At 39.3% G+C, this 18,769-nt stretch overlaps 1 long non-coding RNA gene across 2 annotated transcripts in view; it reads left to right on the plus strand.

The window, feature by feature from the left end:
- Positions 1–18,769, plus strand: part of LOC104910581 (uncharacterized) — an 83,912-nt gene that overhangs the window by 15,225 nt on the left and 49,918 nt on the right. For both annotated transcript variants that reach the window (XR_014882993.1, XR_014882994.1), the window contains exons 3-5: positions 1,050–1,125; positions 8,549–8,626; positions 13,636–13,735. This is a non-coding gene — a long non-coding RNA (uncharacterized LOC104910581). The remainder of the gene's footprint in view (positions 1–1,049; positions 1,126–8,548; positions 8,627–13,635; positions 13,736–18,769) is intronic.

Here is an 18,769-nt window from a genome sequence, read left to right on the forward strand (position 1 = left end):
CTTCACTGCCACTAGAGTGCACCTCTTCCATGGCCAATGCTGAATCAAATTTTCTCCTAATGCTTTTTATTAATGTCAATGTGTTGTCTCACTGAGATTAGAACATAAGCTCTGATATTTGATTCTGCACAAATGCATATTCAGTTTTTGATCTGAACTGCTACTGAAGAATAAGTCTTGCTGATCACAGGAAGTAGTTGTACTCTGAAGCCCTAATTTAGCATTGGTCACATTGGAACTACACAAATGGTTAATGTTTGCCATCTACTTAATAGTACATGTTTTACTTATCTTGTTGAATCAGAATTTCCTTTAATATAAAATTGGTTGGAATTGGCAGGAAATATGTCCAGATCAGATAAGAAATGGTCTGCTGTTGAGGCTTCACTGAACAATTAGTAATATCAATCCTTTAATACAGAAAACTGAGTTGGTATACTGTGTATCTCTTCAGTGAGCTCAGACAAATGTGATCTTTCTGCAAGGGAAAACAAGATGTCCTTTAATTCTTATGCATTAATGAAGGGACAGTTGCTTCTAAACAAATATATTATTTGTGTGTGTTTCCAAGTAATCAAATAATGCAGCTTTTTATCTTTTGTTTAAAACAAAACGTCTTTAGCTCCTTTTTCCCTTATACAAACAGTTTCACCAGGAATATCTTTCCAAAGCCAACATTTCAGTGAAACCTTCTCTTTTGGGCAACTACTCTTCAGCTCGTTACTAAATATATGCTATATACCATGGTGGTAAAATTCCCCTTCTGTAGAGAAAAACAACAAAACATAACCTGGCCTCCTTTGGCATGATTCACAGCATAGCAAGAGTCATAGTGTCCATCCTACCTTGTGCACCTACACTCCCATTCTGCTTCTTATGTCTATTTTATGCATCATCGTATACTCGTGACAAATTTCAGGGGAGCAGACCTAGTCAGAAAAGTCAGCTTAGTATACAAGCAAGTTTTTTTCCACACAACTGAGAGTAAAACTGACCAGGAAAATGAAGAGGAAAAAAATTCTAACATTACCTGTGTTTCTCAACTGCAGGAACGAACAGCTGGTCAAACTACAGAAGCAAAATGTGAAGTGAGGCTGATGGATAAGAAACATTAGTTCATCTGTGGTGAGTTGTGAGGTTTTAATTAATTTCACCTAGGCCGGTGTGAACCAGTGAAAAAAGTTTTTTTCTTTCATATTTCAGATTTTGATTAAAAAAATCAGCCTATGGCTTTTGTAGAAACTACAAACCTCATGTCTTTAATGAGCTCTAAAATGCTGCAGCTTGTGAATTTTGTCTAATAATTATGAAAGTGCTGGTGAGGATTATTCTGGATATTTTTTTCAGCTGCTTCTGCTGAGGCCAACTAGGTTTGTGTCAGTATCGGCCACACCTGTCAAACAATTTTGCTAAGTAGACCTTCAAGAACTAGGTATTTCACAAAAGTGTTTGAATTGCCCTCTCTTACATCATCACTTATATAGAAGAGATTTCTTGTCATCAACAATCTTAATGAAAACAGAAACAAAACCAGAAAATCCAGACTTCATTTTTGACCTGGGTTTGAAAAAACAATTTCTGCAAAAGCATAATGAAAATTGATTCCATCCTAAAACAACTGAGATGATAAACTTTTTAGGAAACAAACACACATTTGTATTCTCAGTCCCTCCTACTACAAAATGAGTCCAGCTTCAAATTGTCTCATGGAAGTTCAGGTTGTTTCTCCATGGGTGCTCTTTCTCTGGACTGGAAAAACACCTGCAACTTTGAAAAAGTCCATTTTTTTTTCTTTTAGTTTTGTCCAATAACAGGAAGTGTTACAGAAGCTCAAAATTATTTTGTGAAAATACACTCAAGCATTTACATTTTTTTGCTCTAATGTGCATCTTATTATAAGCCAGTACCAAAGATGTGATAACAGTCTTCAGTAGACTGACGGTAAACAAGGTAAAACACAATGGATGAATGCTGAGTTAGGAAAAAATGAAGCTGAGCAAGAGCACACTTGGCTGCATGCACTGAAGAGATGAAGGTAGCCTGATCTGCTCACCCTTTTGAGGCTTTGAGGAGCAGCATGTGATCAGCAAGATGCCAAATTAATTTGATTAAGCTGCTACTGATTTTTCAAAACGAAGAACCTGTTTCATATGAATGCGTATCTGAAGAGTTCATTGGAAGTGCAGCCAAACCACAAGCTAGCCTGGAGAGATGTGTTGACTCTGCAGTTTGCTCATCTTGATCTTGTTGAAACTGGAAGCTGGGGAGAATGGATTCAGTAGCCTACTTTTTGCCACCTTCTTTTGCTTTCTGAGAGAATGTCTCTGAAACACTTTGGCTAGCAACCTAGCAGGCAGGTGGCAGGAAAGGCAACTGACCCAAAGTCACTTTGTAACTCCAATCTCAACTCTTCAAGATGTCCTTTAAAAGCTATGCTATGAAGTCATGTTCTTAAAAATAGCCGTCATCTGTGCTAACTGAAAAAGGAATGAATGAATTTAGCTTACTATCTCATTGTGAGCAGAGTGAGGTCCAGCTCAGCACTTTACTGTCTAGCCTGATATAGCCTCAGGATTCAAAGAACCCTGGACCAGCTCTATATTACTCTGAAAGCCAGAGACTTTTCCAAAGTATTTCTTAGGTAGGGAGAACTGCCTGAGCTGCTCAGATAGTTGTGTCGTATTTGCATCTCAGCTGTTTTGTTTTGTTTTTTTTTTTAAACTCAGCCTTAAGTACTGGCAGGTAGGCAAAGGCATGGGGAAGCAAGGAAAACCTTCAGGTCTTTATCAGCAGAGTGGCACATCTGCCAACTGAAACAGAAACAATGAGAGCAAAACCTGTTTCTTTATTTCATAATAGTTTTTCTTCATGCCTCCTGAAACGTTTTACCCTCACCAGGGAAGGACTTGTGTTTCTGTTATTCATAGTACCCCAGATTCATTACTGCTGGGTGCAGTTTGTGTACCTGATTGAAGCTGGAATGGCTTACAGCTCACTGCAGCTTTCCATGACTTGAGGCCTCTTGACATTATTTATGCAACTGCAAACTGACGCAGAAACACATCAAAAGGAGAAACAGAGAGGAGTAAGTAGCTAAGGAAAGGCCATAGCAGTACTGCTTGGATGCTTTGTAGGAATGGAAAGAGAAATTCTTCTCTTGAACCCTTCATTTTCTGATCTCTGTTAGTAAGGTTGATTTATGGATAGAGACATTGAGAGTTTGGCTTTCCTCTTATTGGTTTGGAGGGCTACGAATGCATGAAAAGCAATAAAGTAGAAATCTGAATGTAAACAGACTCTTCTGAAATTGCCAGTAATTGGCTGTCATGTAGACAGTGTCCTTTTTCTTTACCCTTTATGCTGTTGACACTCTCAGATCAAGACACACGAACATCTATAGGTATATAGTCTTTTGAGAGCAAACCTACCAGCCCCCCACCCTGAAATGCTACTAATAAATGTTACTATCAGGAGCCCAGGCATGTAGCAAGAGCTTGGCCTTGCCCTGAAGATAGTGTATCAGTTTCTGAAATCTAGCATGTGGGAAGAGTTCTCATCAGGGGTGTGGAAGAGATTCTGTAAAGGGGGGCAATCAGGTTCATGTTCAAAAGCAAGTCTAAGGAAATGCCTTCTTGTACGATATGAGTTAGATCTGTAGAGCTTGTCACCATAGGGTGGTGGTGATGCTAGGAACTTGCAAGGGTTCAAAAAGTGACTGAATAAATTCAGGAAAAACTGAAAACGACTGAAAAGTACTAATCCCCATCACCACTTCCCATTCAAAGCGTCCTATGTCTTGGATTGGTGCAAACTGAAGAGTATATGTGGGAAACAGTGGTCAGATGCTTCCTGTGCAGGTAGGTCTTTAAACAAAAGCTAAACAAACATGCATGACACTTCAGATCAATTTACGTACAGTCAGTTAGGAATTCTTCATATAATCTACAACTATTACCAAGTGGCAGGTTCGGGCTGTTTATTTTGATTTCTTTCAGAGTAATGTGGCGTTTCCCTTAAAATCAAACCCACATGCAAATTAAATGTTTCCTTTACATTTTCTGGACTCAAACTCAAAAAAAGTGCAGTGACATTGGAATTTCCACTCCAGTGTTCCATATATTCATTGTCCATATATCCAGAGTGTATCCCCTCTGCCTTGAAGGCCTCAACTTTCATGAACAAGTATATCAAGAAAAAGCTGTTCTAAGAGTTCTCTGTAGTTAAGATAAAATGATAAAATGAAGCTTTGAAGGGCGAGGGGAGAGTGTAAAGGAAAGTGGAGGAGAGGATAGAGTGAAGGGAAGAAAAAGTTCACATGGTTAAGGATGAGCTTAAAAAATAAAAATTGAGCCAGCACATTAGAAACCACACCATGGAGAAACAGGCAGTGGCCTTGCTGAGAGGCTGATGGTTTGTCAGAGCAGAGGTAGAACTTTGTCACACTTCAAAGCCCTGACCTGGCCTAGGTTGACTGACAGCCTGTCTTTCCAATTTCTAAACTATTAATGGTTTAATTTGGCTCATACCATCTTTTATTTAATGGACATTAATTTCTTTACAGTTAGCAAAATGCTGTATGTTCTGCAAGGGTATAGCGAAGAACATGTACTGATTGTACTTTCAGCAGAAAACACAAAGCAATCCAGACTCTTAGTGTCCATTGTCTTTCTTTCAATGATGTTAGATAGATGCATCTTTTTTTAACAGTGACCTGACTTTACCATATACATCCTTCAGGATATGAAATAGTTTTGAAATGTTCAATGTGTTGCATCTTCAGTATGCTAGAAAATGTGTACTGTGTAAGCCAAAAGCAACTTGGAAATATTATGCTTAGATAATTACATTTTTTATATGTTATGCTGTGGAGACTGAGGTTTTGAGGCAGAAGAGGGCTGCATTGTGCTGAAATGTGCTTGATACATTTCAGTTCATAAATGTTATTTAAATGTTAGCAAGAGCTGTGTGGGACTAACACTGATCCCAAATGATAAGTGTAATCAGGCTGGACGTGGCTCTGGGCAGCCTGGTCTAGTGGTTGGTTACCCTGCCAACGTCAGGGGGGTTGAAACTAGATGATCTTTGAGGTCCTTTTCAACCCAGGCCATTCTAAGATTCTATAATTTTGATAATATGCATTAAGGTTCAGGAAAATGTGGCTACTGATGTCAGTTGATACCCAGAGATATTTGTCAGGGCCTGAGAATGCAAACAAGGAAAGCAAAGCATTGCAATATATTCATGCATTTAAATGTTTCCTTTTCTGTTGTGAAACATAAACATCAGATTTCAGATAAACAACTGACTTTTGTCATAATCATCCTGAAGTGAAATACTCAGATTTAACCTGATGCACACTGTAAAAACAACAACAACAAACCCCCATCACGGAAAAACCAAAGAGCATACCCAAATGCATTCCATCCAAAATGCATGGAATTGTTCATGGAACTGTTCTGTACCTTGGGCTGAGATTTTCTAAACTAGTCAACTTTGGTGTGGCCCTTCTGTGAGTCATGACAATGAAGTTAACACTGACTTCAGTGGAACAGGCCTCTTGATTTGTGCTGTTCTGCACACTTGAATACCCACTGCATGTTACATGTGACCTGAACAGCTTGGGGTCCTCCAGCAGGAGTTGTTGGTTTATGTAGCTGTCAGTCTTCAACTCATAGCCTGATAATCTAACTTAATTTTTAGAATGCTGAAGGAGAAGATGGTCCCTAGCCTGCTACATGGCTCACTATAATCAGTGGGGTTCCATTAAGCACACATGTTGGCTTAAGGTTTACAGGAGCCAGTCACTTCATACTTCTTGAGACACAATGACAGCATTTGTTAAGGGTTCCAGTGCCAAGGTGTTGGTAATGTGACAGTGAACTGACTGCATGAAACAAAGCAAAACCCTTGTCTTGGCACCAGTGACTGTATAGCATTGTGTTCTGCAAGAAAAGAGTCAGTGCAATAGCCAGGTGTGGACAGCAAGGCATCCTTTGTTCTTGTGGTTTCCTCTTTGAGGGCTCTGTCTCATGTAATGGAAAAAAGCTGGAAAGAGGATTTGAAGGCTGACAGTGAAGTAGCTTTTTTGAATGAAGATATTCCTGTAGTGTGCCCTCTTACACAAATGGAGCAGTATAATGTTAGACTGGTCATAACATGCTGAGTGCCTTCTAATCTTAAGCTTGGATCAAGTGCAGCTCTGATCAGCCCTTCTCTAAAGGGGCTTTAATGCTGCATAGGTCCCATCCACTGGACTTTATGTCTCTAAGAAGCCTGAAGTCATTCAATAGCAAATTTATTTGTGTTTTGCAAGCAGTACAACATTACTGCATTCCTTGTCATTTCTGTTCTCATTAGCTTGCATTCACATGCAGTTAAACACAGGGAAGCTGTTTCTTAGACGAGGATCTCCCTCTCTTTTTGAACAAACATGCAGTTTTTGTTTTGTTTTCAGATCTGTCACCATACTCCATAACTCCTCCTCAGATTAGTACTAGGCAACCACCAGGAGATGCATGGACCTTCAGAGTTGTTGCTAAAAACAAAGGGTCTTTTTCCCACAGTTAAACTCCTCTCTCCTTGAATTGGAAAGTTGTTAGTGAGCTGAGCCCTGTACCTGCTGGCCTAGCTAAGAAATAGTTCACCTAACCTGGGGTGTGGGACCAGTCAGCTACTGGCATAATTGCCCTACTCCCAGGCTGGTCTACTCTGTGAGGCAGGAGACCTGACTTTGATGGGTAGGTGTAACTCAGTCTCTAGATGCTGTGCTCCTGACAGTAAAAACATTTGCCCACTGACTGTATGGCCGAGCTTCTGAAAGAACTGTACAGTGCAACTATTTTGTCTGGCTGAATGCTTTGCAGTGTGAATAAGCTTGTTCAGAACAGGTCTGGCTGCTACTCTGATCCAGTGTATTGCCATGGGGTAAAGAAGGCCACAGCAGATGTACCTCCCAGACTTTGCTGTAGATAGGAACAGGAGCCTTGGAGAAGATACTTAATTTAAACCCATCTTACCCAAAGTAAGATAAGCCTTCTCTATAAAGAGCACTGAAATCTCATGAAAAAAGCTAGGTATTAGTATTATTAAATAAGACCTAAAGCCTTCAGCTCTTCCTTGTTTCCACTTGCTTGAGTAGTAATATGTTCATCTGATGGAAAACTCACCTGCGGTTTTCCCTGCATGAAGCTTATATTAATTTCTTCTGGGTGGATTCATAAAACATTCCTCATAATCTCCATTTATTTCAAGCTGTTTCGCTGCTCTGAATAGCACAGTATCTCATAAAGAACATCCCCTTTCCTTCAAAAAATATTTGCATTTTATTTGTGCCTCAGAGAAAGAAGAATCCAAGCTGGTTACAATACTGTATATAATGAAAAAAATATTTTGCTGTGGTGGTCTTAACAACTCTTTTTCAATTGGTCATTCCCTCACCTGCTTAGCCAGGCCCAAGCAGCTGAAGCAAGCACATCTCTGACACTGATTGAATACCTATGCAGCTGAGATGACCTAATGTCAACAATGTAGTAAGATAGCACCCAGAAGAAGGTGTCAGCAGTTTGGATCAGCAGCAATAACTATGTAATACAAACCCAATAAATAACTGGAACACCTACTGAAGAGAATGCACGTTTGCTCCCAGGCATACACGTGAATGAAAAGTTGCATCATGAAGGAAGGCTCTGTCTAAGTGCAGCAAACAAAGGTGGTTTTGGCTCCATCAGTGTCTTCACTTGAAAAGCATTGCTGGTGATTATAAATCAAGATTTGCATGCCCACTCCAACGCCAGTGATTTATTCTACCACATAAAACACTCTTACAGAATGCATGTTGATCAAGACTCGGTTTCTGCTTTTGACAATCAATGCTGCTAAAATACACGAGAAAAAGGTAACCAATAAAAATCAGTACTTTACAGTGCAGATAAAATAGGAGGGAGGTGGTACCTGCTGCCTGTCTACATCAATAATCCTAGTAGAGAGTCATCCCTTGCCTCCACTGAAAATATTCTTTGAGTGCAGTTCAGTGCAAGCAGTATTTAAGGGCACTTTATGTGCAGGGAAATTTATATTATTCCATGTTAATGCATACAGAATTACTGGAATTGGCAAAAGACTGCCAGCTATTGGTTGTAATGGCTTGAATTTTCCTTTATGACTTGATCAGAGCCCTCGGGTGTAGGTGATGCCTGAATTACAGACATATTTTAGTGAATTTAGTTGTCATCCACCTACCTGTCTGAGAAAATGTCTCTGTTTCTATTTCACCACAATTTTAAATTGTTTTAGGATGAGGACTGTCTCATATTTCTCTGGTCTGGTTTTCTTTTTCTGCTAGGTGTATGCATAGTCTCCAAAGTAAGCAAATCAGTGATTTCGAAGGAGGATATTTTATGTACAGGAGGCCCTACATAACAAATAGGAACTTTTTAACAAAGTGAAATGCAAAGTTATTGAAATATTCTGTGGCTCCCTCTGTAGCAGAATAATTTAAATTGATTTTTTTTTTAATGGATTGTAATCATTACTTTTAATTTTCTTCTAGAAAGTGCTTGCTACAGTTCAGTAGTGGAGGAAGGCAACAGCTGGTCTGCGCATTTGTGAGTGAGCAGCATTTAATAAGGTAATATGTTAATTTTCTAAGTGTCAAGAACTACGAATTCATGCCAGGCCAAATTAATGCACATTTTCACACAGCACAGTGAAGGGATACCTAAGCAAGCAGTGTTATGTTTAGGATGCTTGTAAAGCAGCTATCTTTTTAAGAATGAGAGGAGAACCTCTATGTTGCAGAGAAATGATTGAACCTCAGTTGTTCCCCCCCACAGAATTTTGCTGGCTCTATCTGGTGCACCAAACACAGGTTCCCATCCCTCTTCTGCCATAAAGAGCCCTGTAGTGTTTCATTAATATGAATAAAAACTAACTTTCCTTTGTCTGCCAAGACAGAAGTATGATATAGTTTGTAGTGTAGATAAAAAGCAGTTCTCAAACTCTATTAAACTTTTAGGGTAGGCTTTTTTGCTCCTCTCCAAAACCAAATAGTAAATATTGACTAAAGTATAAATATTTATCTTGAGGGGAAAATAAATCTTCCTTTGCAGAACTATAAAGCCATTTTTTTCAGAGTGAGAGATGACTCAAATGGTTAAGTTTCCCAATAATAATCTCAGCAAATTCAGCAAACTGAGTACATTAAGGGAACAGTCAGCTCAGGAACATCTAGAACTTCGATTTTCCTCAGATGGAGAATCTTGCTGAGGTACAAAGCTAGAACTCCATGAAAGTCCAGTGCGCTCTGCCTCTTACACAGTTGCCTAATGTTGTGCTGAAGAGCAAAATTTCTGGTTTTCTCACTGTGAAAGTGCTATTTGAATTCAGCACCATGAATGGAATAAAAATAATAAGTTTATTTTGATGTCTGAAATTCTTAAAGATCAGTTCCAAAAACCTGTTTTGGTCCAACTCTGGGTGCATCAAAGACCTCAGAGGAATCTCCAGCAAAGTGTGCGTTGAAATAAAAAACAAAACAAACACCTTTCTTCTATAATCATACCTATTAGATCTTTTCCTTCTATTTGTCCTGTTCTAGGTAGAGTTACTGCTTCTATTTTCAAGCTTTTGAATGCATGACTTATGTAATCTAAAAGTATAATGCCATCACATACATGGTATGGTAGAGATACAATGTCATCTATGCGTTCTCAGGAGCAGTGCCCAAGTCAGTGCCAAACCAGGCTTAAGTTGTGTGAGGATGGCAAAAATATAATAGAGAATGAAAAGGCTTTTGTGAGAGAAAAGTGAGGATGGTGGTGGTGGTAATATGATGCAGAAAAAGACTCCAGGGAATTATTTAATGCTATGCCTGTAGATCGAGGGCTTTAATAAAATAAAAAGAGCAAAGAGAAGACTCTGCACTCTGATGATGGATGAATATGCCTGTTTTGGTACTTCTGGGATGGATTACGCTATTGAAAAACCATTCAACATTGGCTAAAGAACTGTAATATATGTGAAACTCCACAGTTAATGCATCATTAAATAATTTGCTGCAACTGATTTATAGGTGCAATATACTACACTGTGTCAAACGATGTGGGATAATAAATGGTATCACAAAAATATACTATTGAAACTTTTGTTCTAATCAGTCTTTTGAGTTTTAGTAGAACATAGTTCTGCAGAATGGAATTGTCCTATTGATCTTGATAGAGTAATAGGTAAAAGCTTCATGCTGTATATGTTTTAAGGCTTTTTTAAGCAATCTGGTTTGTGGTCCAGTGAATCAGGGAGCAGACTGTGACTTGTGGGGCTTGCACACTCTTTGCTCTGTCATTGAAACTCTAAGCTGCCTGTATAAGTTCCTGCTGGCTGAATCCTGTAGTGCTGACTTTGAGATATGTGTTCCTTTTTTCCATGGGCACAATCCAGGATCCCATCACTTGCCTACATGTATTGGTTATGTAGAGCCAAGAATATCAAAATTCAAAATAACATGTGAATCCAGCCTTCATATGTCTTGGGTGACTTACTGCTTCCAAGGGACATCTCCTCACCCTCTATATTCACCATTCAGAAGAGAAACTTGTTCCCTCTCTTCTGAAAGGGATTTGATAGGATCATAGAATATCCCAAGCTGGAAGGGACCCACAAGGATCATTGAATCCAACTCCTGGCTCCGCACAGGACCACCCAAAATTCAAACTCTATGGCTGGGAGCACTGTCCAAATAGTTCTTGAACTCCGCCAGCGTGGGGCTGTGACCAGTGCCTGAAGAGCTTGTTACAATGCCCAACCACACTCTGGTAAAGAATCATTTCGTAATATCCAATCTGAACCTCCCCAGATTCAGCTCCAGGCTGTTGTTATTTTCTGCATGTTCTGGGGAGAAAGCATCACTACCCCCATTTACTGCTCCAATTCAGTGGTTCAGATCTTTACAGAAGAAATGAACAGGCTCAGTTCAGATCTTGCCCCAGATGTTCTTCCCCTTGCCTCCCCACTCTACTTTCCAGAACTCGCCTAACCTCATGGTTGCAGTGTCTTGCTGAGCAATGTTCCTAGCCACTTTTCCTGAATGAATGTTATCATACAGAAAATACGCATTTACAGGGCCAGCTAAGAAGGGAATTTTGACCTTGACAAACCAGTGGTGGAACTTCCAACTGGAGAAGGTCTCCTTGTCCCTTGGGGACTGCCTTCATACTTTGTGGATGTCCTTTTGGGGACTCATGCAAAGAGCCATGACGTTCAGGCACTGATGGTCGGGTGCTGGAATGGGTTGCCCTGGTAGGTGGTGGAGTCACTGTCTTTGAAGGTGTTCAAGAACCATGGAGAGATGTTGTACTGAGGCACATGGTTTAGTGGGAATTACTGCTGAAAGGTGGACAGTTGGACTGAATGATCTTAGAGGTCTTTTCCAACCTTGGTGTTTCTATGATTCTGCATTGCCTAGCACTATGATAAAATTAGTGGATAAGTTAAATTAATTAAATTAATAAATTAATAATGTATTTGATTAATTTAGGGGCTCTAAACTTTTGTACTGCATTGTTTCTTTTCCGTCATCATAAATTATTAAGCAGGTATTTTCTGCAGCTATATTTCAGCCTATAGGAAATAATTCCTAAGATTCAATTTATGCTGTTCGTACTGTGTCATGCTGTGTCATGCTATAATTAAAATATGTAATCCTTCACATTTTGTCAGAGTGCAGGGTACACTAACAAACTCAAAATTACCCTAACAGACCTCACTGAGACCTTTGACTCACACATGCTGCTCGTGGGCCAGGAGCCCTATTTAATCTCTCGAGCCTTCAGTCTTGGCCTGAGCAGTGTTGTAGGTATTCTTGCTCTAATCTTGTTAACAGATTGTTTTTCAGGTTTTTTGGGCTGGCCATAGACCAGATGTTACTTTGCCGGATGATAGAAGCTGCTGCTGCCACTGCTCTGCCTGGGCTGCCCAGTTCAGACACTGCAGAGCTGTGGTGAGCTCGCTGCTCCTGCTCACATAATCACCCTCAGCTCCCAGCTTGCCTTCCTGTGTGAAGTGACCCAACTCTTTTTGCTCTCCAACACATATAACTTTTACTGGAGTAATCTTGAAGGGAGTGGTTAGAATAAGATTTCAAAATGGATGTTTCATTACCTTGGTTAAAGGCAGCATTTTGAAGTGTTACAAGTGCTTCAAAGTGTGAGGTCCATTTTAGGAGTGCTGTGGGAGAAGATTATCATGGATTGCTATAGAGTCATAACTCTTAATATTTAAGTGATTTTAAATTTCTGTCATGAGGTCAATAAGATTTCTAGCAACAAGACTTCTAAAAGCATCAGAGTTGCACCCAGTAGCACCCAGATACCTTTGGAAACTGATGGAACAGGTGCTAGTAAAAGATGATATTCCACTGTTGAAGGGGAAGTGGACCCTAATTTATAAAATAAAATATTAGGTTTTGCCAGATTCAGCATGGCAGTGCTCCTTTCAGCATATATGTTCTACAGAAGTTGATGCAAATTGTTGCTTTAGTTTCAGTTGGTCCAAGAGGTATCAGGCACTCAGAAAAAACCAGGAGCACACCAGCAACTTTTTGTGAAACAAGTCCAATTCTTTGCTAGTGCAAATCAGGCTATTCTTGCTGAAATCCATGGCCTCAGTTGCAGAAATTAGTGAAGTGTAATCAACTTATGGGAAGTAAGGGAAGTACTCTAACTTTTCTTTAATCCAACTGAGAATCAATACTAGGATATTAACTTATTTTTGTAGTTAACAATAAATGTTTCCTAGATGAAATACTGACCTAAACAGTTCCATCAACACCATCATCTCTTTATTACCATTTTTACTGTATCATATTGTGTGTACTGTGTAGCTATTGCAAGATAAGTAGAACTACTGACAAGATGGAAAACCAGCTAAAGGAGCCAAGTTTATTTTAAGCCTTGAAAATACACTAGCTTTGAGAAAACAGGAGCTTGTAAAGGACCTGTGAATTATAGTCCATTGTCAGAAATGTTGCAGCTAATTAGCAGCTAAAGTTTCCGGAGAAAAAAAACTCTGACATGATGGAATGGCTGTTTGCAGAGTCTCAGCCTATAGGTGTTTTGATGCTGGCATGGTTATTGATGGGGCTTCTACACTAAATTAATTTAAAGGAAGGGAAGCAGCACAAGGCTCCTAAATAAAATGAATGTTCAGTAGCCTGTTTACTACTTGCTTACTGACCACTGCTTTTTCAATTATAGTGTTTTCAAGAGATGCTGTTATATGGTGGAAAGTGAGATTTTATGGCCCTTCATCTGTTCTGTATCACTTACTGCTGCTGTTAGTGTTCTGTGGGTTGGGATAAGAGTTGGAGGCCTTGATCATTGCCTCCTTAAGCACAGAAGAACATATGTCCCTGTCCCAAAGTATTTGCATTGGATCATTCATGGCCTTTTAAGCACACAGCAAATTATCTTACCACCTCCAAGGGATATGAGGAGCTTCACTGCATGTGCACAGTCATGCAGGAAACCTTCTGCTGGCTCTCAGCAAGTAAAGGTTGACCAAATAATTGGTGTAGCTCTCAAATTGGCCTCTCCCTAATATTCTGCTTTTCTTTTAACTGCTGAACTTTGATGCACTTTCTAGAGAAGAAAAGAAGGAATAATGTAACTTGAGGTGAGTCTTGGTGACAATGTGATCCAGCATAGAAAGAATTGCCTGCCGCTATGGAAATCACTTGTGTGAGGTAAGAGCATTTGATTAATGAAATATCACCATTCCAGTTGCATAAATGAACAAATAAAAATGGATGTTAATGACACATAGCTTGCTAAATCTTCCTGTCTTCTCAATGCACATTCATATCACCTCAGCAAAGACCTCTTTGCTTTCAGTTGTTAATTCCTGTTTTTTTCCTTGAAAGAGTTATGTGCAGATATTGCAGCCTTCCTGCTGTAAATGCTGATTCGGTACTGATCACGCTGTATGTGATTCAGAGAAATGAAGAGGAGATTACCAGTTTCTTATATGTGGGCTGAATGAGCAGAAACACGTGTGCCTTCTAATATAGCTTACCTCATCAGAGGTACTTTTGAAAAAATAGTATGTTCTAAACAGTCTTTCTTTGTCTGGATCAGTCTGCACAAAGGAGGGAGCTAGAATTAATTATTGCCACTTGTAGATTTTTGAAGCTTGTTTCTGCAAATATTATTACAACCTGGACATCATTTCTGTAATTTAAATAAACTATTGGCACTTTACTGACCTCACTCCCTTGCAGCTATTTCAGGAATTAGCTCTCCCTCTTGTGGTTACTGTCAACAGTTCTGGTCTGTTACAGAAGACTGAATCGTGCTCTCAGACTTGCTCACTCTAGTGCTTGCTTGAGATTTTTCTGTGCTCTGTTTATTAACTACAATAGGAGACAAGCTTGTGGAAAATAGCTTCTAACGCATTCTTCCAACAGTATGCGAGTTCTCCCTGCATTTGCTAAAGCATAACAGATACTTAGAACAGAATGTATAGATGTCAGCACAAGTTTTGTTTTGAATACTTTTCCCATGAAGGACATCACTATTCCTTTAAGGAATGATCTCTCACTGAAGACAGTCAAATTTAGCCATTCATCCACCACATAATATTAATTCATAGCTACTAGATTGTTTTTTTGTTGTTGTTGTTTTTTTGTGGTGGTGGTAATTTGAAATTGTGTTACAAATGCCTGGTCTGTCAAAATTGTAAGTAAATGTGACTCCTCATCTTTATAAGGAAATAATATTTTAATCTCAGGACTGTCACTTTACATTGGGAATGATGAAGGCTGGCAGTGGTGTCAAACAGCTCATCACATCTGATACTTAAAAGGCTCTTAAGCTTGGTTAATTGGTGAAACAGTAGAATAAGGAGACAATCAACAGTCTAGTGAATGATTCCATTTGTATTTCTCCCATTCATAAGAGTCTGTGCTATTTTACTGAAGAATTACTATTTTGTGGGAGAACATAATTCAGCAGGTTATGGGGAGCTTTTGGAAGCAAATTAAAGGAAGATTGATTTTTTAATTAGTGTGTACATAAATCCAGATTTTCAGAAATGCACTTTGAACTCAGAATTTCCAGAATAATTTTCTTTTTATTAATGGCAATAACAAGCAGATTTGCAAAGATCATCATGTAGTAGTTTTGGGAAGTGTGGCTGAATGCAATGGATTCTCGAAACCATGGTCCAAAATAGGGCAGATTTGGGTTTATTTTCTTGTGGTGGTTTTCTTTGAAAATCTAGCCATGTCAGTCACAGGTATTGCTGCTGGAACTTGCTTACTGACAAACCTGGAGTCAGCCTTTCATTGTGGAACTGTTCTTGAAATTTTGTTGCTATGATCTCAGTTAAAGCTGCCATCCCTAGCTGTCTGGGGGTCTGTTTATGAAGTGTCCTGTAGACAAGTCACTGTCTCCAGCTTCAGGCTTAAAGTAAGCTATGTGAACAGTGTTAACATGGCTTCAGTGGGTTCCTGCTGACTACCTTGTGTGCTCTTCCTCTCATCGGGTCTTATTGGCTTAATACCACGCTGTCAGCACTGAGCACACATCTGCTGGCAAAATATTGTGTATAGATATCTGTTTTCCTAACAGATATCCTGTTTTCCTAACAGCAGCCTCCCTAGACCTCTGAATCAAGCTGGTTTCCCTAGGCACTCATCTGTCGCATCAGACTTCTTTTCTTTTCCCTGGAGGTGGAACCTTACAGGTTTGCCATTGAGATGAAGATTTGGCTCCCAGAAGCAAAATCCATTGTCACCATCTGCTTTGTTTAGGACCTAGGTGCTCTGTGGGACTTCAGAAGAATTAAACTAGTTTCTTGTTTTTGCTAAGACCTAAAAGCTGCACTGAGTCAAATTAAATCCCCACGTCTGTCCATGTCATGTCCCTGATCCTGGACCTGCCTCACGTTTGAATTGTTTAAGCATCTACTTAGAGCATAACTTCTGCATAAGCCCTGGCCGCAGAATTTGCTTACAGTATAGCACTGAGAGAGCACCAGACTGTAATGTATATATCAGAAATGCACCTGTTGTATAAATATTGTAAGGACAAGAGGAATTGTCTTGGCAATAGATTCTGTCAGAAGTTCCCAAATCCAAATAGCCTCCTAGTAGTTGGTGTTTCAGGTACGTACTCGCTGTATCTAAAAAGCAACTGGGAGGCAAAAAAGCAATAGGGAAGCTAGAATGTGAGTGTTTTGCACAGCCATTAAACTCTTCTAGTGCAAAAATTACCAGTGTGCCATAATACCCAATATCTGCTGTGGCACGGGATGGAATTTTTGAAGTTATAGTGAATTTGGAAAACAATGAACTCTCTCTCACCCACAATTGTGTATGCTGCACATGATAAACTTTTACAAACAGCTTCACTCTCTAAAGGTGTAAAATTGCACTGACATAAAATAACAGTCTAATTGAAGGAACTTCCCCCTAAAAGGGTAAGGAAAGCAGAGGCAGTAGTGTGGCTACCTATGTCTGACTTGCATTTAAAGAAACAGAGCAATGATATTCTGAATGGGAATCGTCAGCCATCTTTAGTCCAAGCAGTTAAGCTAGTTGAGAAAATTCATCAGGGATAGACTGTGCAAACTACAGGGTCCTTGAATTTATTAGAATGAATCCTAAAGCAGACTGATTTCCCCCTCAGAAGTTGCAGAAAAAGAGTTATAAAACTGTATGCCTATGTAACAGAAATTGCCAAACTGTATGTAGTTAACTGGAGTATGTTCTGAATGCTGCTTACCGCATAATCGTGGGGTACTAAATCATTTGTAGATTATCTGATTCCGAGTCAGTGCTTCATACGTAGCAAAGCAGCTCTCTTATTGTGATCTATTGAGACACAGCCCTTTGACCAGCCCTCACTTCCCTCCTCCTGCCTCACACACTTTGAGGATGTACCAGCAGCTCCAATGTAGGTTGAAACTGTGAACAGACAACCTTGCTAACCCACCAACTCTCCATATCAATGAAGGGAAAGCTTTATGGTCTACATAGCATGTTGATTACATGGTACTATTTATATCATCTGGGAGATATTTATACATCTTCACAGGAGTGAAAGTACTCTTTAACTTGATAAAAGGACTACATGTCAGAAAGCTGATGGGCAAAATACAGCCAAGGGTTATCACTTTGGTTCTCAAATCAAATTAGTCTTGATTATATCTAAAATGATAATGGCTCACATTCTTTGTGTAAGAAAGTGCAAAACTGAGCAAAACAAGAAAGAATTAAATGGGTATTTTACACCCCATATTTCAGTGCTTCACCTGCTAAGAACAGAATATCTGAAATTACAGTGAAACCAGCCTGTGATAGTCAAATTAACATCTACTGATGCTGTAGTTAAAATTTTTAACTAAATCTTTTAGCCCTCTTAACTGAGTAGTAGTGCCACTTAACATAAAATTAAGGCATAATAAATCAATCCCTTCTTTTTAATAGGGTAGCCAATTCAGAATTGTTTTTACAGCACCCCACAGGATAACAAATGGAAATGCTGTGTTTGTGCTGCCACCCTAGTCTCTAGTAATGTTCTACTGTTGTCCCAAAGACTGGCCTCTCTAGCTTGTTGAGCAAGGAGCTGATGTGCACACACAGGCACAAAATATTTATTTCATTTCTGCATAGAGATGAGTGCTGATTAGTTCATTCACAGGATTACCATGCCTTCTCTGTAATGCTTCTTGCATCAGCAGCATACTGACTGAACTTTCTTGGATTTATTTCATCTCATTCTGTAATTATGCTTGGATCAATGGAACAACCGTAGCTTTTATACAGGAGGCTGTGTATTCATTATTCTTCAGTTTTACACCTTGCCTTCACTAAAGTCAGAGGTCTCACTCCTAATTTCAGTGGGAACAGGACTGACGTAACTATTTCTTATGTTCTCTAACTAGAAGGAAGTTGTTTTGATATTCACAGGTGCTAAACAGAGCAAGCCAATTACGTATCACATTGAAGAGAAAAAGAAAAGAAAAAGTATGCTTGAAGGTAGATATGAGTCTTTCCAGGAAACCTCTTTGATCTGCATGATGATTTTGTCCTTTAAACTCTCAAATTGTGAGCAAACAACATGAAAATGACACTGGTGAGATATTTTTCATCATTTTCAGCAATCATTATAGTTTATCTCATCTGTTTATATTAATAACCCTTTGCAATTCTGACACTGAAATCTGTTTTTTCCTAAGAGTGTTCTCCTCAATCACCCATGCACAAACATCCAGTTAATGGGAGGCTGTTGACAGGGAAATTAGCTTCTATCCTCCTCCCCCCTCCTCTTTTTTTTTTTTTTTTTTTTTTGGTTTGTTTGTTTCATTTTGTTTTATACCAGCAAAAGAGATGAGGCACACTGTCTTGAGGAATTCATGCAAGGACACTCAGCACTGGAAGTGGGTGAAAGATGTCTGGGATTTGCATTCCATAGCCTGAGCCTCACAGCCATAAGGGGAGAGCAGAGACAGGGGGAAAGAAAGAAAGTCAGAACGGTGTGATGTTGGTTTTCTCTGCACAGTGGAAGAAAGATTGGCCTTATATGAACGTTTGTAGGACTTTGTGGTCTTCTGCATGGAAGAGTACTTTCCTCTATTAAAATAACTTTTAGCCCATCTTGACTTCCTTCTACAGGATCTACCCAAAAATGCACACATGGAACTTAAAGTCTGGAAACACATTTTCTTCACCTCAAACCAGGAATGGCTTCTCAGTTATTGCTCAGGGGATAGAGGA

Source organism: Meleagris gallopavo, chromosome 4 (assembly GCF_905368555.1).
Source record: "Meleagris gallopavo chromosome 4, MGAL_WU_HG_1.1, whole genome shotgun sequence".
NCBI classification, from domain to species: domain Eukaryota; kingdom Metazoa; phylum Chordata; class Aves; order Galliformes; family Phasianidae; genus Meleagris; species Meleagris gallopavo.